Raw genomic sequence first — 23,286 nt, forward strand, 5'->3', positions numbered from 1 at the left:
GTACAGTATGCCCGGGCGCACACGGTTTTTCATAAGTTTCCATACATAGGAAAAAAAAAATTTTTATGCAAACCATTTTTATTTATATATATGAATTTATTTTTTTTTTGTCTTCAGTCATTTGACTGGTTTGATGCAGCTCTCCAAGATTCCCTATCTAGTGCTAGTCGTTTCATTTCAGTATACCCTGTACATCCTACATCCCTAACAATTTGTTTTACATATTCCAAACGCCTACACAATTTTTCCCTTCTACCTGTCCTTCCAAAATTAAAGCGACTATTCCAGGATGCCTTAGTATGTGGCCTATAAGTCTGTCTCTTCTTTTAACTATATTTTTCCAAATGCTTCTTTCTTCATCTATTTGCCGCAATACCTCCTCATTTGTCACTTTATCCACCCATCTGATTTTTAACATTCTCCTATAGCACCACATTTCAAAAGCTTCTAACCTTTTCTTCTCAGATACTCCGATTGTCCAAGTTTCACTTCCATATAAAGCGACACTCCAAACATACACTTTCAAAAATCTTTTCCTGACATTTAAATTAATTTTTGATGTAAACAACTTATATTTCTTACTGAAGGCTCGTTTAGCTTGTGCTATTCGGCACTTTATATCGCTCCTGCTTCGTCCATCTTTAGTAATTCTACTTCCCAAATAACAAAATTCTTCTACCTCCATAATCTTTTCTCCTCATATTTTCACATTCAGTGGTCCATCTTTGTTATTTCTACTACATTTCATTACTTTTGTTTTGTTCTTGTTTATTTTCATGCAATATTTCTTGCGTAGGACTTCATCTATGCCGTTTATTGTTTCTTCGAAATCCTTTTTACTCTCGGCTAGAATTACTATATCATCAGCAAATCGTAGCATCTTTATATTTTCACCTTGTACTGTTACTCCGAATCTAAATTGTTCTTTATCATCATTAACTGCTAGTTCCATGTAAAGATTAAAAAGTATCGGAGATAGGGAACATCCTTGTCGGACTCCCTTTCTCATTACGGCTTCTTTCTTATGTTCTTCAATATTTACTGTTGCTGTTTGGTTCCTGTACATGAATTTATTATCAATTATTATTTATTTTTTATATATTCTATGTATATGTAAGAAAATAATAGTTTCCTTTACTCTCCCGTCTACATAGCTATAGTATAATTCTAGAAGAGAACGTTTTGTAATCGGTCCATTTTTAGTATATGCGGTTTTCACCGGATCTTGATGTTTTGACACCTAAGGAACCCAGAAAATCCGTATGGAAGTTTTCCCGATGTTAATGTTCCTATGTTCATGTGTTCGGTGATTGCCTGTAAATCATTTTGTATATCCAGAATTACTGGACTGATTTGGACCAAACTTGGTCAGTTTACTTTTATATATGGGGGATTGATGCCATTAAATTTTCAACCTAAAAGGTCAAGCGGGTGAGGCTGTACAAAAAGTCACACTCAGTATCTCGAGATTTCGAATTAAGGGAATATTTTTAACAATTAAAGAATAACTATAGTTGCAATAATAGTTTGCAAAATCGCACCACCATCTCAAAAAATGCTGTGAAGTACTGGTATGTTGTGACGTGACAGGTGAACGGAAGAAGTAAATAAATGAATTATATTTTAAGCGTAAAAAGGTAACTACCTCGGTCTTCTTTGGTCTCAAATTCGATCGTCCGATTGACTCGGTTCCTGGTGCGTTAAGCCTTGCGACTTCACCAGTCTACCGTCTACCGACCGTACAAGCTAAATTTGTTCTATATAAGTTATGAAAAATTATATTAGTTTAGTTAGCGTCGACCGTTTTCGCTAGCACTGTCACACCTGCACGAATTAAGTACGGTATACGCGCGCGCTTTGGTTAGAATCTTAAATTAAATAAACGAAAAAATATGATATTTATGTAAAATGGTAAATACTTCAAATTAATTTGTGTGTGGTAGTCGTGTATCTGAAACAACCCACAGTAGTCAGCATTTTATCTTTATATAATTTACATAGATGACTTGTTTAAATAATGTTGATTTATTTATATATATATAATTAATAAAATGTATATATATATATATATATATATATATATATATATATATATATATTACAATAAATAATAATGTAATATTAAAATAAATAAAAAATAATTAAATTAATAGTTTTAACAAAAATCAATAATTTATTCAGTGTTTAATTAAATTATTTAATTATTATATAATATATATATATATTAGTCTGATTTGCTAGGGATACTTAAGTAAAAGCACAAGTTGTTAATTTTTTAGGGAAAATTGTTTTATGTTTTAATGTTGTACTATATTCTATTAAAATTATTTAACAGAAAATACTAATAATATGTGTAAAAATTTGTTTTCGTGTGTAACAATAATTAGTAACTTTTTGTTTTGTTTTCAGGTAATTTTGAATTTTTTGTTGCTGTTTTTCAAGTTTTTGAAAATTAACCAATTATGAAAACTGAACGAAGGTTGTATTTTATTAAGAAAAGTAGTGTTATCTTCATATTATTATGTAAGTTTTATTTTAATTACTTCTTTTTTAAATAATTTTTTGAAAGATATTGATGGTCGGTTCAACAGCTCTAATCAATTAGTTATTTATAAGGTTTAACAGTTATATTTTACTGCTTATTAGTTTTTAATTTTTATTTTAAAGAAGGCAAAAGGCCGACAGAGGAATAAACGAGATAAAGGATTTGCACATATGAACTTTATTGTTTAATTATTATCCTGAATCAGTCCCTTGAGTAAGTTTGGTACATACCCCCAGGCAGAGTTATTCGGGGGGAAAATAAAATAAAATAATTAAATTATTATGGGTATTCTTGATTTTTTCTAGTCGGATGGAGTCGAAAAACAGAGTAACTCTTGGAATTATATACGACAGCTGTTCAGAAACTAAATTAAAGTTTTCGTATTGAAAAGAAGAATAGCTATTAAAAAATATTTATTACGTACAGTTTGAAAACACATCTTTTAACTTGTTTTCTACATAGTCGCCAGATAAACTGATGCCCTTGTCATATATGTGGTTGAGTTTTCTGCATCCATTTATGAAAACATTCTTTCGTCTGGTTTTTCAACCAGTCGGTGACACCTTCTGGAGCCCCTCTTCGTTACTAAAGCGCTTAGTTGCCAACCAGTCTTTCGTGTGAGGAAATTAATCGTAAAGGCTCTATGCCAGAACTGGGCTGTACGCAGGATAATCGAAAATTTCCATTCAGTGTTTCTCAAAAGTTTTTCGAGTACGGTGAGCCGTCTTGGGATATGCATTATTGTGGATGAAGAAAATTCCAGAATACAACATGCCGCGTTGCTTGTTTTATTTCGCTCTCCGTAATTTTGTTTTTTAGTTTCAATCGAGCATTTATTAAATCTTAAGGCTGTCAGAACTAATCAAAAATAATCTTTTTTCTGCCCCAGGAAACTGATATTTTGAAAAACTTTTTAGAACCCATCAACCGTAAAATCTATGGTAACCCGACTTTTTAGTTATTAATTAAGATTAATGTAATTTTACATGAAATTTTTGAAAATGAAATGAAAGCTCTATAATGGTATAATGCCAGTCATCGCGAATCTTTTTATCAACTTTCGCTACCAGTTTTTCAGACAGATACTGGGACGCTGGGCCGGCCACATCGTCCATCGGGATGGTCTAGGGGTCATCGCAAATCAACTGATTTCGAAGTCGGGAGTTCTAAGATTCAAATCCTAGCAACAGCAGTTTCTTTTATACAGATTTGATTTATACAGATTCTAGATCGTGGAATACCGGTTTCTTTGGTGGTTGGGTTTCAATTAACCTCACATCTCAGGAATGGTCACCTGAGGCTACACTCCATTTACATTCATACATATAATTTTCTGAAGGAATACCTTTTGGTGGTTCTAGAGGCTAAACAGAAAAAGAAAAAGGGGTCGGCCATATCGTTTTTATTGTGAATAATTGAGCGGCCATTTAATCATGATACATCACCGCCTCATCGCACCTTTACTTTTCCCATTAATATTATCTTACATATTTCCCATAAACATCATTTAGTTCCCGATAGATCTTAATTGATTTGTGGTTTTTTTTTTTACCAAAATAGATCTGACTTTACAACTGCCGGGATTTTCTGTATCGGCATGTATTTTAAACGCTTATAAAAAATCGATAAGACGCGTCAAGGGACTGCTTTAGGTAACGCAGCCGAATGCCGTCAATTTAGCAACGACCACTAACGTGGCACCTCTACCCGCACTTCTTCGCAAACAATAGCGAAACGTAAATTACTTTCTGGATAGCCCTCCTGTAAAGGCAAATATTTAGTCAACGGGATTTTGCGATATGAGAAACTAACTTTAAAAAGTAATCTTGAATATTCGTCCACACCTTATTTTGAACGACTTAAAATTTTGGATTTTTAAATAACTTAAGTATTTTCATCGTATTAAGAAATTCAAATTTTCCTTTTTATAATTCAACTGGACCATTATTTTCCCCAAAATTTAATGATACCAATGATTCGTGTATAGAAATTTATTTAGCTGTTTTCGATGAATTTTTGTTCTCCCTGTTCGATGATGCACATATTAAAACACACTTACATATTACATTTTACGGAAATTTTTATGGTATTTTTACATTTTTTTAATTGGGAGTGTGTAAACGATCTTAGGTCGATCTGTATATTTCCTGTAGACTTTCAGAAAATGAAATTTTCTGATGGACCTCGTATATTTGGGAGTTCTGCTAAATTTTTTATAAAATGATATTCGGAAATAGGGGGATATTTTTAGGACACTATCTGTATCTTGTAGACTGGATATATTGAATTTTATTATTACACCAAAATCCATTGAAATATTAAATAGGATTCACAGATTTAAAAAAATAAACCTCAAAATATATTTTAGGTGCTTTTATTCTTGTGTTTTTAAAGTTAATTTTTTGATGAAAGTAAGTGTTGGAAGATAAATTGCTGGACTGCATAGATTTTATTTATTCCAGTAGCTCATTTTCTTTGGTTCGGGAGTCTTTCACATGCTCCTCTTTAAATGATACGTAACGATTGAGCGTGAGTTACTGTTTGTTGTAGTGCACGGTCGAGTCGTAACGGTAGCTTGGGTTGGTTGGTTCTCTCCCATCAAAAGCTATCGTTCGTCTCTTGAAAATAGGACAATAATGTTTTTATTCGGCTTCCATCTCCTTTCTTGATTCCTTCTCCAATTTTTGTGTTGGAAGGTATGAATTCGTGTGATGTGAGGTGAGGTAAGCATGTAATTTTATGTGAAGGCTGAAGGCTGTGCATCCTTAATGTAATCTAGTTCCCGTGAATTTATCCTGGGCCTGTGTTTATTGTACGATGCTATAGTTTTATGATTAAACGGGTGAAGTGTCTGTCTGAAAAGCTCCGGGCATCCTAATCTTGTAAAATATTAACGTGTTCGGCGTATAATCGTTTTTCTTTTAATTTATTATTGGTTATGAATTTTTGTTAACGTTTGTTATCAGTAATGTTGTTATTATTATGTAATGTTGAATAGAATTTTTTTTTTTTTTGTTATTTTTATTTAATGATAAAATAAGTTTTATCGCTATGAGTTAAGAATAATAATTACTTTTTGTTAAGTAAATTGTAGATAAACCGTTATAATTACAGAGAAATGTTTTTGACAATTATTTTCCTTTGATATGAAATAATAAGTTTTTAAATTAAACTTTTTCATATCATAACTAACTGATTTAATATTATTTTTGTTCGCCTTGTATTAAAACAAACTTGAAGCATTAAATCTTTTAGTATTAAAACGGCATAACTCGTCAGCGCTTTGCTTTCTCTCACTCTCTGCTAATATAATATCGTTCCTTGATAAGTTATATGTTAAATCAAGTACTCTTGAATTTCTAAGTTATATTCTCGATCATACCCCCCTGATGCCAATTTACTTTACGTTAATTAAATTAAACTTTGTTAACTAACTCGCCCTCTTGATTTCTACTCCTCCTTTAATCTCTGACCCTCTCTCTTATCACTTCAGTTTCAGTTCTTATCCTTTCTCCTTTATAATATTATTATTACTATCATAGTTTCATTATGTGCTATTAAATTTTACTTTCTTTTATGTTGCATTGTTTTTTGTTGAATTTTTATTTAACTGGTATCATAAATCTAGAGCTATGCTGCAAGAAGGAAAGTATGGTAATCAGTTAAAAATGAGTATGAGTTTCTTTTCATTTCTCGACGTTTCACGACCAGGGTCCCCCCACAAAATATATATGTATATATATATTGGGGGAAATGTTCGTACGTACGGGGTACCTATATTGGCGTGTTTAAAGCTCAAAAACGTTGAGTGGATAAACCGATTTTGTTGAAATTTTGAACAGAGTCTCATGTGTAGAGGCTAATTTAATGCCAATCGTTTATACAATTTTGGGGTCACTGTCTCCAGAGGATGAAGCAGACTATTTTTTCGGAGCCAATTTTCTTAAAATTTTGCAAACATAACCGGATTTTATATATGCTAGCATTCTTATCTTTACAATCTTTTTTTAAATTGTCCCAAAATTTTCTCCTTTCCTTAAAATCGAAAAAGATAACTTTTTATTTATTGAATCTTTCAATAACGATTAACGAATATTTTATAAATCGATTTACTTATTAATATTTGGTTCGTTTTCGATATACTTATAATACTACTAGGGGGGATATCTCTAAAGTAAAGACAGCTGGGAAATTTGTTTCGTTAAAGTTGGCGAACCTGTGTCATTCATGGGCACGCTATAGAAATGTTCACACTGCATTGTTGTCTGTAAGTTGTCGCGTTGTAGTTTGTTTGATTACGTGTGAGTTATTACGTTATAAAATGAATAGCTAAATTCGATGTGTCCGCAACTATGAAATACGTGGAGTCGTACCTTTTTTAAACCATCAAAACGTTAAGTCGGCTAAAATTCATAGACAGTTGGCGTTGCTGTGTACGGTGATAGTGTAATGAATGAAAGAAACGTCCGAAAATTGTGTAAAAGGTTTAAAAATAACAGAATTAATGTGCATGATGAAGAACGTTCAGGGCGGCTCTCGATAATCACCGAGGACTTGTTGAAACGTGTTGATGAAATCAGAAAGACCATCAACGATTTCCAACCTAGACCTTTTTCCTGATGTTTCACGAGCTGTTATTACGGGCTACGTAGGCGACTGACCGACAGCGTCGTCCTGCTGCACAATAATGCACGTCCACATGTTGCGGGTCTGACAGGTGATATACTGAGAACATTTTGATGGGAAATTTACGATTACCCACCATATACTCCGGTCTTAGCTTCATCTGATTACTGTTGTGTTTGGGAAATAGAAAGAGTTTTTAGTGGTAAGCAGTTCGCGGGTGACGATGAACTTAAAAATTCTGTTAATCAGTGGCTAAATGGGTGGCAGAAGAGTACGACGAGAGTATAGGAAGTTGGTGTATTGCTACGATAAATGTCTTAATTCATGTGGCAATTATATAGAGTAGTGTAATTATTTCATTTAAGAGAAATAAATATTAATAAAGTTTTCAGAATAAATGTTTTTACAGGGAAACTGTCTTTAGAGATAACCTCTCGATATAGTTCTTGGAAGTCATGTTAGGAATATTTTTACTAAATTTCTGCTGGAGCGATTTGCTTGCATCATCTCTGATGCAGCTCTGACAAGTGAAGGGGACTATAAATAATTACTATTATTCATTTCTTTGCTGTCCGCTTCCATTGACTTTTTTTTTGCATTAGGCGACGAATTGTATTTATTTATTTTTTACAATATTTTTTAAGTTATATTTTCGAATAATTTTTTTTATAGTGATTTTAATAAATGTTAATTTTATGTTCATGTTTTTTGTATCCTATTAATTTGGAGTGTATTTTACTATTAACTACTATGATTTTTATTTTCCTTTTAATTAAAGCTATGGTTCGTGTTTATCACAATTTATTAATTGAAGTTTAGTTTATACGTCGTGCGAGTGTATATATATATATATATATATATATATATAAACCTTGTATCTTATCGTTAATTTATTCAGTTTAATAATTTTGTATTAAGAAAAGATTTATTACTCTAATTAACAATATTTATTAGTAATTTTATAAAAGAGAAAATAGATTAACTTTCAGTTTTTACTGGCAAAAATCGTTTACCCGAAATTTTAAAAATAGTTGTCACGTTTGTTATTATGTGAGATTTGAAGCGTAGGAAAATGTAGCTACCACGATACTGTAAAACTATATCTAAAACTTTAAAGTACGTTTCAACTCTCACCCGCCAGATGTCGCTCGTGACGTTCATTTTATACTCCGTTCAGCAGAAGATCTTTAGCCTGCTGCTGCGTTTTACCTAATCGTGAAACCAGTAATCCACATCTCTCTCCCTTGTGCTGCTCACAACCCCTAACGAGCGCATAAAATTTACATTATGCTCAACATTTTCCTACCTCATCCGTACTTCCTACCTCTTCGGTTTTTTTCTCCATAATTTACGCGTTTATACGAGTCATATTTTATTAAAACGTAAAGTAAATGTTTTCTTTCATGAAAGATTATTGTTTTCTCTCATTATTATACGAACTGTTATGAAGTTCTTTTAACTGAATTTTGTAAACCTTATCTATTTTACTGTTTTGAATCAGACTAAAATCATTACCGTATTCTAGCCTATTTTCATCACATACCCCTTTCTACTAAAATTTAATTGTTTTTTTTTTATTCATCGTGTAACTCATTCGTTGACGATAACGGTTCCTTGTGGGCACTGGAAGCCTTCAATGGGGCCGGTAGCAAGCCTACAGAAAATTGGAAGCGTTCAGGCGGTCTAGGAAGGGGATGGCGGATTAAAAAAAAGGCCAGAATTTGGTTTTCCTAATATTTAAAACAAAAATTAAATACCTTCTACGCAAATACAAAAAATTGGGACACCTGTTCAAAAATGATTGTATTCAAACTTCTTTAATTTTACAAACAAGAGGCTTAGAGAGACGAATAAAAAATATTAAAGCGGTATACTCCAGATTTTTTGACGGTAATACTCCAGATCTCAAAACTTATTAAATTAAAAAAAATTGTAAACAAAAGTTTTAAAGGTTTGAAAGTTTCTCCTCGTGTTGTTGATCGAGTGCGTAGGGGAAACGAAAATTTTTTCAGTAAACTGCATTAAAATCGTTTAAAAGCTTAAGACTTTAGCTTTGATTTCTTTGTACATACAATTTTTCTGTAATATTCCACGTTAAAGAGAAAAGGCCACTTCTGTCTTTAAATTAAATGGTTTTGACCTAGCTTTAATGTCAGATTGTGAGGTCATTAATGTAGCGTTGCAGTTTTGGGCTTTGTTGATTTTGTTACGAGGTATTGAAATTTTTAAGGATTGACACAGCAAGATGTATCATTCTCTCTTAGCTTAACCCAAAATCAATTTTTCAAAACTTTTAAACATTTTGGGGGGCGCTAGAAAATGTTTGATTCTCAATCTGGGTGGTGGGTGGAAATGTTCGAGAATCAATGGTTTAATTAATCTCGATAAGTTTTCAAACTAACAAAATTCTTGAATAAATGATGAATTGCTGATTTCTGAATTTTTTTTAAATTGAAACTGATATTTGTGACGACTGATTTTGATATAATTGAATAAAAATGATGAATTCGGTGACAGTGTGACTGTAGCTGATTATTATGATGTTATAAAGTTTAGGAGGGGTTCTATAAGACGACCTTCGGTAAAGGCCATCAGGCCTAGGACGTAGGGGTTGGTGTGGCGACCGAGATCTTCACAAGGGTGTTCCTTCGTGTACGGGTGTCAAGATATTGAGGATTACTGGACCGATTAAAAGTTTTTTTCTCAGGCTAAACGTTTACATTTTGCCAAAACGGAAGCCCTCTTTCTCTACGATAATTTGTGTGTACACACTTCTCAAGATGTCGCAAAACCGCATATGATTCACGCTTCTAAGTGCTTTCAGATTCGCCTGATGGGCTCCCAGACCAGAAGAAATAGCTCGTTGAAAATTCACTTCTAATGATGAGGTCAAAGCTACGTGCTTATCTTGCAAACTTTAATCACATTTTACAGTGGTTATTCAAATGTTGGAAAGTTGTTGGTTTGAATGTATTGGATATCAAAATAACTTCATTAATAAATAAATAATAAAAATCTGATGTGGACAACACATGACCTCCTTGTACGCCTATTAAATTACATATACACATTTTTTGCTGCACTTCATATGAACTTATTTCATTTAAAAGTGAGATACGATCCTCCAATTTTTTAATAAAGTGGACAGTTCACAATTGCATTGTGGTGAACACCATATTTTTGTGTGATCTCCTTACCAAAATTTTATATTATTTTATATATTAATATATTTTGGACACTCTTGGTTCAGTCGATTACAATCAAAAGGAGAGGTACACAACTAGATTTACAGCAGTCCTAAAGCCAAAATTTCATCATTCTACGGTTAATCGTTTTTTAGTAAAACAAGATAAATACGTACAGACGTCACACCGAGACTAGTAAAAATGGATTCAGGGATGGTCAGAATGAAGATATCTCTTGAAATCTTAAAACCGAAATTTTTCGCGATCACAATACTTCCTTTACTTCGTACAAAGAAATCAAAATTTTTGATAAATCTTCTATTTGTCAGCCTAAGAACTCTCCGAACGGCGTTCTTGAATCGTGTTACATTAGATTTAATGGTGAAAAAATGTTGTTCTATGAAATTTTTTTATTTATTAAATGATCTACTGTATTTACTAATTAATTATTATTTCTATTATGGAAACGTGTACATAGGATTTTGAGTAGAAACGATTGATCGTGACTTATCCGTAGTAAATTTCCTTTCCTTTTTTTTTTATTATAAACTTGAAATCAAACTGGTTTATAGTATTGTAATAAAATAAATTAAAAATAGTTTAAAAAGTTAACGATATCATGATTCAAAGGGTAAGCCAAATTCATAATCAATTTTCTTTGTTGCTAAATTTCGTTTGAATAATAAAAAATTGTCAAATCAATTCATAATAAATGAAGCTTTTAATTTGTCACAGGAGATAAATACTTTATGTAGATATTTTAAATGGATTTCTTTTTTATAACTATAAGAGAGAATTTGTTATTTTTATATTATTAAATACCAGTCATATAACATTTAAAAAAATAGAAAGGGAAAAACTTTTAACGAATTCTCTTTTTCCAAATATATGTTCAGTCAACCATCAAAAAGTTTTCTTTCGTTATAGAATGCGCCTATTAAAAACTTTTTTCTCGTGCATTATATATTATATTTTTAACTCAAACGTAAAATATTTTTATTTTAAACGTTTTTTTTTTTAATATAATTAAATGTAATTACAGTTTCATCTTAGCTAATAATATTAATAATTTAAAAAGCATATTTTTATCTTTAAAAAAATCTTAGACTGTACTGCCCTTTTTTGGTCCATTCTGTTCAGAAGGCTCGTCAAGGAAATATGCTTAAAACAAGAAACAACTATAAAAGTAAATGACAGCTCTGCAGATTGGATAGCGTTAGTTAGATGAGTGAGATAAGGATGGCTGTTTGTATTCCACTCTTTTTAATCTTTATAATATTTAATATTACAGTATGGGCTGGTGAAGGAACAAGTATTTTTTTTTTTTTTAGTGTGTGGAGGTCAGAAATTTTCTTGTTTTAGATTTGCAGGTGACTTGATATTACTGATGGTTGACGTTAAAAAGCTTCACAGGATATTTAAATTAAAAGAAATTATGAAGAAATATAGCATGAAAATTAACGTACGGGTAAATAAAGTAATGAAAGTTATTGACGAAGAGAGTATGAAAGTGCAAACAAAAGAGAAAAAGTAGAGGTTTAGAAATACAGATATTTGGGAAACTTGTTATATGATATTGGATGAGTGATACAAAAATTAAATCAAAAATAATCGTGTTAAAGAGGCCTTTAATAAAATATGAAATTGCTTTGTAGCAAAATAAATTTGGATCAAAAAATTAACGGGTTAAGTACTTCTTTTATACGGATTTTAAGCGTGGACTTAGGTTACCGAGAGAAGGTTAAGATTAACGCTATGGAAATGTGGGTGTGGAGGAGAATGTAGAAGATTAAGCGGGCAGAAACAAGGATGTATTGAAAATGAAAGAAAGGAAGAACACATTTAGAAATAATTAAAAGGAGGAATGGCAACTGGATTGGTCAGATATTAAGAGGAAAAGATTTATTAACAACCGTGATTGAGGAAAAGGAAAAGAGGAAGAAAAAGACTGAAGATGATAGGTGACAGAAAGAACGGAAGTTACAAAGAAACCAAAAACCTGGCCTGGGACATAATGAATTGGAGCGTCAGTGTTGTCAGGGACCTGCCAATGGGCAGAATATCTTATGATGATGTATTCAGTTGGCGAAAGATTTGAGTTTTTTCCTCGACCAAAATAATATGTTCACATAAAGATTTATTCTGTTTAGTATTATAAATTAAAATATTAATATTCAGTGTAGATAATTTTGATCTAGATTTATCCCGATTAATACTATAAAAGAAGATATTTATCTTCGTAATTATTTATGATCCTGTGTAGTTAGTATTTTGTTTAATAATGTAATAGATACTTAATTTGTTTAATTAAATATTTGGTATTTAAGTTTATTATTTATAATTAATAAATGTTGAAGGTAATCAAACTCTTATAAATATTATTTAAATTTTTATTCTACAAAAATTTTAAATTAAGTAAATTCTATTGATACGATATAAAAAAGGCCACACTTTTCCAGGGCTGTGTCGTAGACATGGCATTTTAAGAAATCTTTACCGCAAAATTTTTAAATTTTATCTCCTCTATTTTAATTATGATTAATAAAGAATGTAATATCTAAGAACATGTTAATTTTCCAGATATTCTTTCATGAATAAAGAAAAAATGTGTATGTATAATATATATTGGAGCCAGTGTAACGGGTTTCTTCCAATTAAGAAACAAAAAAGATTAAGGAAGAAGAATGTTGAAGGAACCAAACGGGATCCTTTATAATAATTTGTCCGTTAAACAATTTATTCTTTGCAATACAAACCAAGACACCTCAGAAAGTTCCTGTTCGAGAAAAAGGATTACCAGACCGGAAAATGTACTTACAGAAAGATGTAGAAGGCGCGTACAATAATAATTATTGCGCTTGAACAGTCAAAATTTACTCTCAAATACATAACATTTTTCCTTGTAACACAGATAAACGGGCACCTACAAACGTTCCTGTTCGATCAGAAGAATTACCGGACCGGAAAAAGTACTTGTAAGAAAGCGTAGAAGGTAATAATACAAATTATTGCGCTTAAACCATCAAAACGTCGTGAAAAAGGTAAAAAAAATGTAATCAAAAAAGTAAAGGAAAAATAATCAGAAATTCGGGTATTGGTTCTGTGGGCCAGTAGAGATAAATACTACCGGGAATCAGCGGTCATGGTTAGTAGTTTTGCAAGGCCGAGTTCGGCGCTGCGTATGATAACAGCGATAACAATTAGTGTTTGATAAGAACGAGTGAAGAGTGCGTCACGAGAATCCCATTTTGGATAGTATGTGAAAACAAGAAGCTTGTTCGGTAAATCAGTAGTGAAAGTGACAGGTACTCTATTTACTCGTATTTATATAATTAGGTAAAAGTAAATAATATTTGCAGACATTGAATTCTGAAAATTGTATATTTTTCGATTGTTATCTTTATTGTGATTCGATACTATTTTCTATTAGTCCTAAAGTTTTTAGTAGATCGGAATGGTATTTCAATGTTTGTAATTTAATTGTTATTGTTAAGTTTTTAAAGCTAGGATGGACTATATTGATTGTTGGATGAACGAATGAAACAATATTTTTCTAGGATAGTTGAATTTAATTCGTAAAAGATACTAATTAACGTATTAGATAACTAAACCACATAAGTCACATTGAACGAAGAAATACCAGATGGGATTTTTAACTCGAATGAACATATGAAGTGGCTCGCAGGCCAGCGCTGATAGAAAACTAGAGAGCAGCACTAGCTGTCTCAAACTAGGATCGGAACGGTTATTAAAAAAATTTTGTTCTTAGTATAATTTCTATTTTCTATATTATAAATTTATTTTTATATTTGAGAGTAGTAAATTATATTTTTAAGAAATGTTTATGTTAGTCTCTCAGTATCCTTGTCGAACAGCAAATACGCGACAATTATATATATATATATGTACTCGTACGGTATTTGTTTTCCTTTAACAATGAAACAGAGAGTACACTCATTTCGTTTACTATCCGTCACAATAACTGTCCTAATGTATTTTTAAAACTGTTGTATTGTTACAAATATAAATAAGTAAGCAGACATCGCGTGTGGGAATTTACACTAGGTTTAAACTTTGATAACACATAAATTGAAAAAAACACATCCAACGTAAGCGCAAGAAACTAAATTCAAATAGACATTGTGTATTGGATGATAAACTAAATTATCTTTATTCAATAAAATCTTAATACAAAAATTATTCCTACCTACTGTAACCAATTACGACGCACTACGTCAAATTCAAATATCAAAGTAATTCAGCGTTTTCAATCACATTTTTTAAGAACAGTTACTAAAGTATCCGAGTTAATTACAAATAAAACCATTCGTTCCGATTTACCGTCGAAAAAGAATTTACAAAATTCACCAATAACTACGAAAAAAGACTAATTTCATAAAATTAGTTTGATATTAAATCTATAATTCAACAAAAAAACGGTAGAAGACTAGAATATAAGCACCCAATTGATTCATCTGGTCGATCCTGATGAAGATGATCTATCCTATTGTGTTTGAATAATCCTTTAATTTGTAAAAATGATTACTAATTAAATTGTTTTAATTGAAGTATCTCTACTGAGAATTTCTTTTCAATGTTCCTTTTTAATTCCTTGTACGAAGTAAAAGAAGTATTGTGATCGCGAAAAATCTCTGTTTTCAAATTTCAATGGAAATATCCATTTTTACCATTCCTCAATCCATTTCGAATAGTTTCGATGTGTCGTCTGTACGTACGTATGTATGTATCTCGCATAACTCAAGCGATTAGCGGTAGGTCGCAATCGACTGGACCAAAAGTGTCCAAAAAACCCAAAATCCAAAAAAATGTGGATTTTGGAGTTTTTCTTAACTCCAGTAATAAGGAAGACCTCTTTAAGAGATTTTCAACAATATATTATAAGTGGTACTTATTTTCATTGGTTCCAGAATTACAGCCAAGTAAAATTTTAATTGATGAAATATTTGCATCTTAGAAGGAGAAGATGGCGGCAAATCGGTTCAAATCCGACTTAATCTACTTTTTTAATATTAATATATTTATTTATTAATAATTATTAATCTCTGATTCTAAAAAGTTATGAAATAACTTATTAATGAAATAAAATTTTACGTACTTTTCATTTAAAAAAAATGTATATGTAATTTAATAATTGTACAAGGAAGGTAGTGTCTACCTCGGCATTTTTGGAAATTAAATCTTTTAGATTAATATTACCTTAAAATAATTATATATTAGAAAATATTAGAATATTTGAATGATAGGTATTATTATTATTTTTCCGTTATTTTGTTTCATGTTGTATAGTTTTTGATTGTTTTAATTTTTTTTCTTTTGCTTAATATTTGCATCTTCTCAGAAGTTAATAAATAATAACGTAGGAAGTAAGTTTAGAAAAAAATATTATTACGTTTATTTATTAATTTTTTAATTAACCAAAAAATGTAAATCATATATATTTAAAAGGTAATGTTTGTAGTGTGACCGTTATAGACTAAAACACTACTGGACCGATTTACGCACGGTTTTTTGCATAATTTTCCGCGTTAAGGTTTAAAGGTACTGAAATCTTCGACCTGACCAGTACAAAAAGAGACGGATATTTTGAATACACTACTTTGTTTAGAGAGTAGTTTGATGTAAATCCGATAGGTAGTGCTCTTGTTTTGACAGTTGGATTTATTTACGATCTGACTTTATAGAGTGAAAAGTTTAATTTTGTGGAGTTCCATAATGTTCTTTTTCAACTTTCAATTGTGTTCATTTAATCTATATATAATATATATATACTCAAATCTAATATATATATAATCTAGCGAAGCATTGCCGGGTCAGCTTGAATTTTATATTAATTAAGAAATAACTAATACTTAATTTTAAAAAGATAGTTTAAGTTAAAAATTTAAAATGTTGTTGTAAAGTTTAAATTTTAAAATTATCGGTTCAATACATTTAACTAATTTCAACATTAAATATAACTTTTTAATCGCAATCGGTAAATTTATCTTAAAAAAAAATGTTTGCTCCTGTTGTTTTTTTTATATTCAGTGGTGGTGGGTAATCTTGTTCTACGGCTCAAAAGTGTTGTGTATTCTAGAATGAACCTGTAACCTAGTAAGGAAACACCTCCTAGTGCTACATTCATCAGTTTTATGACTTAGGGGTGTAACGAGTGACCGCAGCTTTTAACCGTCGATAGTTGTTCGTTATTGTTCCGTATTTCTTAGTATCGCGCATGGATAGTCAGCATGTAATATAATAGTTCACTATTATGTTGTGCGCGCGCGCGTGCGTATCGTTTCTTTTTTCCATTTTTTGGCTTTATCACCCACAAGGGTTTAATTAGCCATTTATGAAAAACTTGGTTTAATAATAGTTGCAATTTTTAATTACTTAACATTTGGATTAATTTTATTATTTTTTCAAACGATTGATAAACGTTTGGGAAGACTGAGTAATTGTAGTCCCCTTAATGAAAAAAGGACCATTATGGGATATTTCGGTAGTGAATTTTACATAATAATAATTTTAATCGTGCCGGTTTTTATTAGCTAAACAGAATAATGAGATTATTGGATTTGTTATTAGGAAAAAAAAAACATTAAAAAAATCTTGATTAATTTTTCGACAGTATTTTTACTTTTCCCGTCTAGATAGCCCTATAGTTCAGCTACAGCTGTAGAAGGGAAAGTATTGTAATCGGTCCAATTCGGGCATATGCGGTTGTCACCTGATCTTGACGTTTTGACACCTGAGTACCCAAAAAACCGGATGGAAATTTTCCGAATCATACCTACGTGTATGTATTCGATGTTGACCTCTTAATCACCTTATATCTACAGAGCTACTGAACCGATTTTGACCAAAATCGATCAGATTATATATGTGGGGCATTGATGCCGTTAAATTTTCAACTTATAAAGTCAAGGGAGTGAGGCTGTAGAGCAAGGTTACCCTCAGTATCTCGAATTTGTACCTAATTAAGGTCAAATTTTTCTTAGGTATTTTTTTTAACAATTAAACAATAACAATATTTATAAAAAAAAAACTTGTTCAGCATCGTACTCCCACCCGAATAAAATTTTGTTCTAGTCTTCTGCTATGTTATGACGTCACAGGTAAGCGGTAGAATTAAATAAATCAATAATATTTAAAGCATAAAAACGAAACTCGGTCTAGCCGGGTCCCGAACTCGTTCGCCGGTCGACTCGGTACCTGATGCTTAATTCTCGCGTCTACATCAGTCTGCCGACCGTACAAGCGGAATTTGTTCTATGTAAGTTGCGAAATTACATTATTTTAGTTAGTTCCGATCATCACCGCTATTACCGTCGCACCCGCGCTAATTAAATACTGTCTGCGTGCGCGCTTTAGTTTGAATCATTGAATTTAATAATCGAAAAAATATTATATTTAAACAAAATGATAAATATCTGAAATTAAGTTTGTGTTTGTTGTTAACAAAAAATATATTTTTACCAAAAAATTCGATAAAAATTTATTGTACATTTTTTTTTAATTTGCCGACTTGAACTTTTCGAACTATTTTTCCTTTAATGTAATATTACCATTGCGACAGTAATTTTAAATCGTATCGGGTGAAGAGACAGACTTCCTTCACAGAAAATAAAGTAGTTTTATTGATTTTTTTTTGTTCTAATTTATCAGAGAATTTTTTATTTGAAAGTTCGAGAGGAAAACGAGCTTCGGTTCAATATTTTGTTTTATTCATGTTATACAAAATCGAGGTCAGTCACAAACAAATAGGTAGATTTTAAAATTTTTTACAGACAGAAGAAAAGGGTAATCCACCGAATACACAAAGGATGAGATATACTGTACACTCATTAAAAAAATATTTTTTTTTCTGGTTCATTTACATTTATGTAGGAAAGCAGTCGTCCTAAATGTATTTTGCAGGTTAACATTAATTAAATAAATTTAAAATAATCGATTTTTTAATCGTTAATTTTGTAAAAAAAAAACCAGCTCTCCTGTAAGATTAATAAAATATTTTTAAACCCCCTTCCGATTTCCACTTCAATCATTCATTATTGTTTTTTAATAAGATGCGATGAAATTTTTATCTTTTTTTATAGCGCTAGGGGGTAAATATTAATTCCCTTTTAACTTTACTTCTGTTGTTAAAACAGGTAAATTTTCTTTTTTAATCCCTTTTTTAATTACCTGTTGTTGAACTTAAAATAGACTATCCTCAGTACAGGATAATCTTTTTTCTAGGTTAATAAAAAATTATAAACTTTTTTTAATATTTCTCTTATTTGGTAAATAATTAAAGAGGCAGTAGAGTTCCGTTGTATTAAAAAAATGTTAAATTAGAATGCCTAAAGAAATTTGAATAACTTATTTTTAAATAATTTATCATAATTTAAATCCTCTTCGTAAATAGTGAGAAATTCAGTAACATTGTTATCTGCTCATACTCCGCTCTCTCCCTCACTTTCTCTGTCTCTTTCCCCCCCTCAACCACCTCTATATATATATTTTTTCTGATCTCCGTGGCGTCGTAGTATTAGCATTTCTTCTTTTTATCCGGAGGTCTTGTGCTCGAATTCCAGTCTGAAATGGAATTTTTACGTTAAAAAATTTCCATTTCCACGTACAAGTTCAAATGCTACCGTGGTAAATTAATTCGTCAAGCAAAATCGTATTTGTTGACAAGAGTATAGGGATTTTCGCTTTGCTACAATAATTTTATATAAATTTTGAACTAACATCCTTAAAGTTCATATAGTAAATTAATTAAAGAAATTAATAAACGTATGTTTTTGTAGGAGCCATTATTATTAATAATAATAATATATTTTTCTTTCTGCTCTAATTAAGTATGTAGTAAACTTGTAGAAATTACCTCTACCTGATAAGTAAGAAATTATCGTGGAAGACATGTTCATTCGACCATGTTCGATTGGCAGATTCGTTCAAGCGATAAATTGGACTTGGAAATTAATGCTGGCGATCGTATAGTTATTAGTAGTTTATATTGTAGATCAATATATATATATATATATATATATATATATATATATAGGGGTTCCGGGGTTACGGTACTACACAAGGAAATTGTACGAGTGTGTAATATTAGCGCTTATATATAGGAACACCAATTACTGCTATATTACCCCATTATCATTGCTTTCCTTAGTTCGTTCATTACTGAGTAAATTACATTTTCTTAATTGGTATCCGCTAATGAAAAAGAATGTACTCCAATTATTGGAGTCAATAATTTGTTTGGCTAGAAATCATTTTGTTTTTGTTTTCTAAGATCGACATCGATAGCACGTTCTTTTATTTGTAAATATAAAAAAACCAGTTCGATTAGGCTTTGCTCAGAGTATAGTAAGAATGCTTCATCTAAACTTTTTTATTTCTTGTTTTATGTAAATGGTGCATGGTGTTTAGTAGATGGCACACCGATAACTGATATTTATTTTAAAGCTTTTACTGTAAAGCTGGAAGATACTCTTCGTTTTTCTGTTTGGAGCACAGTCAAAATAGATTATTTTGCGTGCTGACTCTTTTAATATGTTGTCCGAATTGGAATTGGCTGACAACAACGGGACGCCGATTATCCGAACCCCAAATTTACGTAAGCATAACTATTTGAACTGTGTTTACATTCGCGCTGGAAAATATAAATAAAAATGAATGCATTTACAAATCCTAAAATACTATTCAAATAACGCTTCCCTTATTAGCAAATTTATTTTTATCTAATTTTTTTTATTGGTTTTTTAATCGGGTTATTTTGAAATTCGCATTGCAAAAAACAAACCTAAATTTATGTCTGTTAATCTAATTATAAAATTAAGTTGTGAAAAGGTTGATAGATACTATGATGTATGGTATGACTAGATTCAGGGCCGTCAGGAGAAAAAAGCTTACGAATGTTATTCGATAGCCACGAACAAGTTGCAGCGACAAAAAGAATGTGATGATTCTACTAAAACGATTACGTGATGTTGCAGCTCAAAAATTAAGATAAACATTACACATAACAGCAAATACAGATTACATTTTGTCTTTTAATATTTTTTTTTTTTTAAGTGGAAATTTGATTACCGGCTTTCACGAAGTTTTTATTATATTAAAAGTACTGTCGACTTTTTTTTTCAAATTTTTAATTTTTGTTTTTTTTTTTTTAGAAATTATATTATTTGTCACACACACTAAGTTAACTCAATTCTTCTTCAGTACGATTCTTGTAAGTACAATTTTTTTCAAGAATCTTTTTTATTTCCTTGTACGAATTAATCAAAGTATTGTAATCGCGGAAAATTTCGGTATTCAGATTTCAACAGAAATATCCATTTTGACTAGTTTCGGCGTGACGTCCGTACTTACGTACGGATGAACGTTTCTTGCATAACTAAAAAACGATTAGCTGTAGAATGTTGAAATTTTAGATTTAGGACTGGTTGTAACATCTAGTTGTGGACTTCCCCTTTTGATTGCCATCAACTTGACCAAAATTCAAAATTGTAGTTATAAGCTCCCATTGAGAACTTTTCAACGATATAAGTCGTCTTATTTTCATTGGTTCCAGAGTTATAGCCAAATAAAATTTTAATTAATCAAATATCTGGATCTTCAAGGGGAAGGCACATTGGTCCGAATCACACTTTATCTCTTTTTTTTTAATTTAAATATATTGAATTATTAATAATTATTACCTCTGATTGTAAAAAAATATTTACGATAAATAATAATTCATTAATAACAATAAAATAAAATATCAAAAGTTATTAATGAAATAAAAATTTAATAGTCATAAAAAATTGTCATGTGGTGCCCCCATGTCGGATTTCTTTTTTTTTATTATTGAATTATTATTTATCGCAATTTTTTTTACAATCGGAGGTTAATTATTAATAAATTAAGGAAGATGAGGTCTAATTCGAACCGATGCGCCTTCCCCTTGTAAGATCCAAATATGTGATTAATAAAAATTTTATTGGGCTATAACTCTGGAACCAATGAAAATAAGTACCACTTACCATATATCAATGAAAGCCTCTTAATGAGAGCTTACTATTGCAGTTAAGAAAAAGTTCAAAATCCAAATGTTTTGCTTTTGAGCTTTCTTGGACTTTTTTGGTCCAGTCGATCGCAAACAAAAGAGGCAAGGTGCGCAACTAGAAGTTATGACAGTATTAAATTAAAAATTTCAAAATCCTACTGCGTATAGTTTTTTATTTATGCGACATACATTCGTACGTATATACGTCACGCCGAAACTAGTCAAATTGCTTTAAAGGATGGTTAAAATTGATATTTCCGTCGAAATCTAAAAAACCAAAATTTTTTGCGATCACAATACTTCCTTTATTTACGTCGTACAATTAGGTAAAAATGAGTATATGTAATTTAATAGGCGTACAAGGATGGGCACATCAGATTGTTTAAAAATGATTTTCTATACAACATTAGGGTAGTAAGTTTTAATTTCTTTCAGATAATTTTTCTCTTCTTTGTAAGTTTCTACTGATTGATCTTTTTCTTAAAACTGTATTTATTTTTTGCTAAATTCATCGTATGTTCCGAGTATCTTTTTAATTTTATTGAAATACTTTTTTCTTTTTTTTAGGTTTTTGTCTTGTTATTAAGTATAATTCCTGTTTAAATTGATATATCCCCCAATTTGTACGATGAACTTTTTTTTTACTTCTATAAGTAACCGGCTTCGACCTTGAAAAGGTCAATCCGTATAATCGGCATTTTACTGAACCCATTTTTTATTTTGTTATGAATAAATATAACTTATTTGTGACATTTAAAAGAGAATGATTTGTCAAATATCGGCTTCTGGATAACGATAAAAGAAGATCTGTTAGTGTATGCGAAGGGGGGAAATGAGAGACAACTTTTTATATCTTCTCAACATAAGAAAAAAAATAGAATGATAGAAGTGGATAGGATACGGCAGGTGGCCGAGACACGTGTCTCCCTCCCTTATTCCTTTCCCTTCTACGAAAAACTTCGGTAATTCCTCTTTCTATCTCTTATCTTCCTCGTTATCCTAACAACACCCGAGGTCAGGACCCTGAAAGAGAGAGAGAGAGAGTGTGTGAGAAAGGGTGGGAGAGAGACTAGTGTCATTCGTCGTTGTTTCTTCCCCTATCATTTGGATGATTAATGATTGTTCTGGACGGCCGTTGTATACCCGTCGCTTCTACCATATTATGTTATATATATAAAAGGGGTTACGATGTTGAGGTCCGTCCAGATCTCCCTTCTCCTTATCCACCATATTTTTCATTTTTTTTCTTACAGGGCAGTCAACTTCAGTTTATCTTATAAAATTTTATTCATACGTTCTTTAAATTATATCCTTGCTAAATATGATAGTTTAATTCATTCTTTTCGTTTAATTATTGTAGATATGTATTTTTATACTGAAACCATATAATTTGTATTAAGTTCCGATCACATTACCCTCTTAAAGTTATGTGTATATTTATCTTATGTACATAGTGGTATGTTCATAGGACGTATTTGAATTAGTAAGAATCTATTCCTCACTATGCGTTACTTTTACCTAGTACTTCATAAAAAAGTGTTTCATTTTCGCTTTTTTTACGGTTTTATTGTCTCATTCTAGTTTGAAAACCCTACACCTTATGTAATCGACCTATTCAAAAACTTTTCCATTAATTTATCACCAACGATGATGAGTTTGTCTACTTTATGGCGTTTCCAGTGGTTTATACTAATTTTTAAAGTACCTTGTATTAACATTTATAATTAACCTTCGCCGATTTGATATTGTGCTACCTAATTTGCTTGGATATAGTAAAAAAATGAATTAGATATTTTTTTTTTTTTTTTAGTTGTACGAAGTAAAGGAAGTATTGAGATAGCGAAAAGTTACGGTTTTCAGGTTTCAACGGAAATATCTATTGACTA

Source organism: Lycorma delicatula, chromosome 10, assembly GCF_047948215.1.
Source record: "Lycorma delicatula isolate Av1 chromosome 10, ASM4794821v1, whole genome shotgun sequence".
Classification (NCBI taxonomy): Eukaryota; Metazoa; Arthropoda; class Insecta; order Hemiptera; family Fulgoridae; genus Lycorma; species Lycorma delicatula.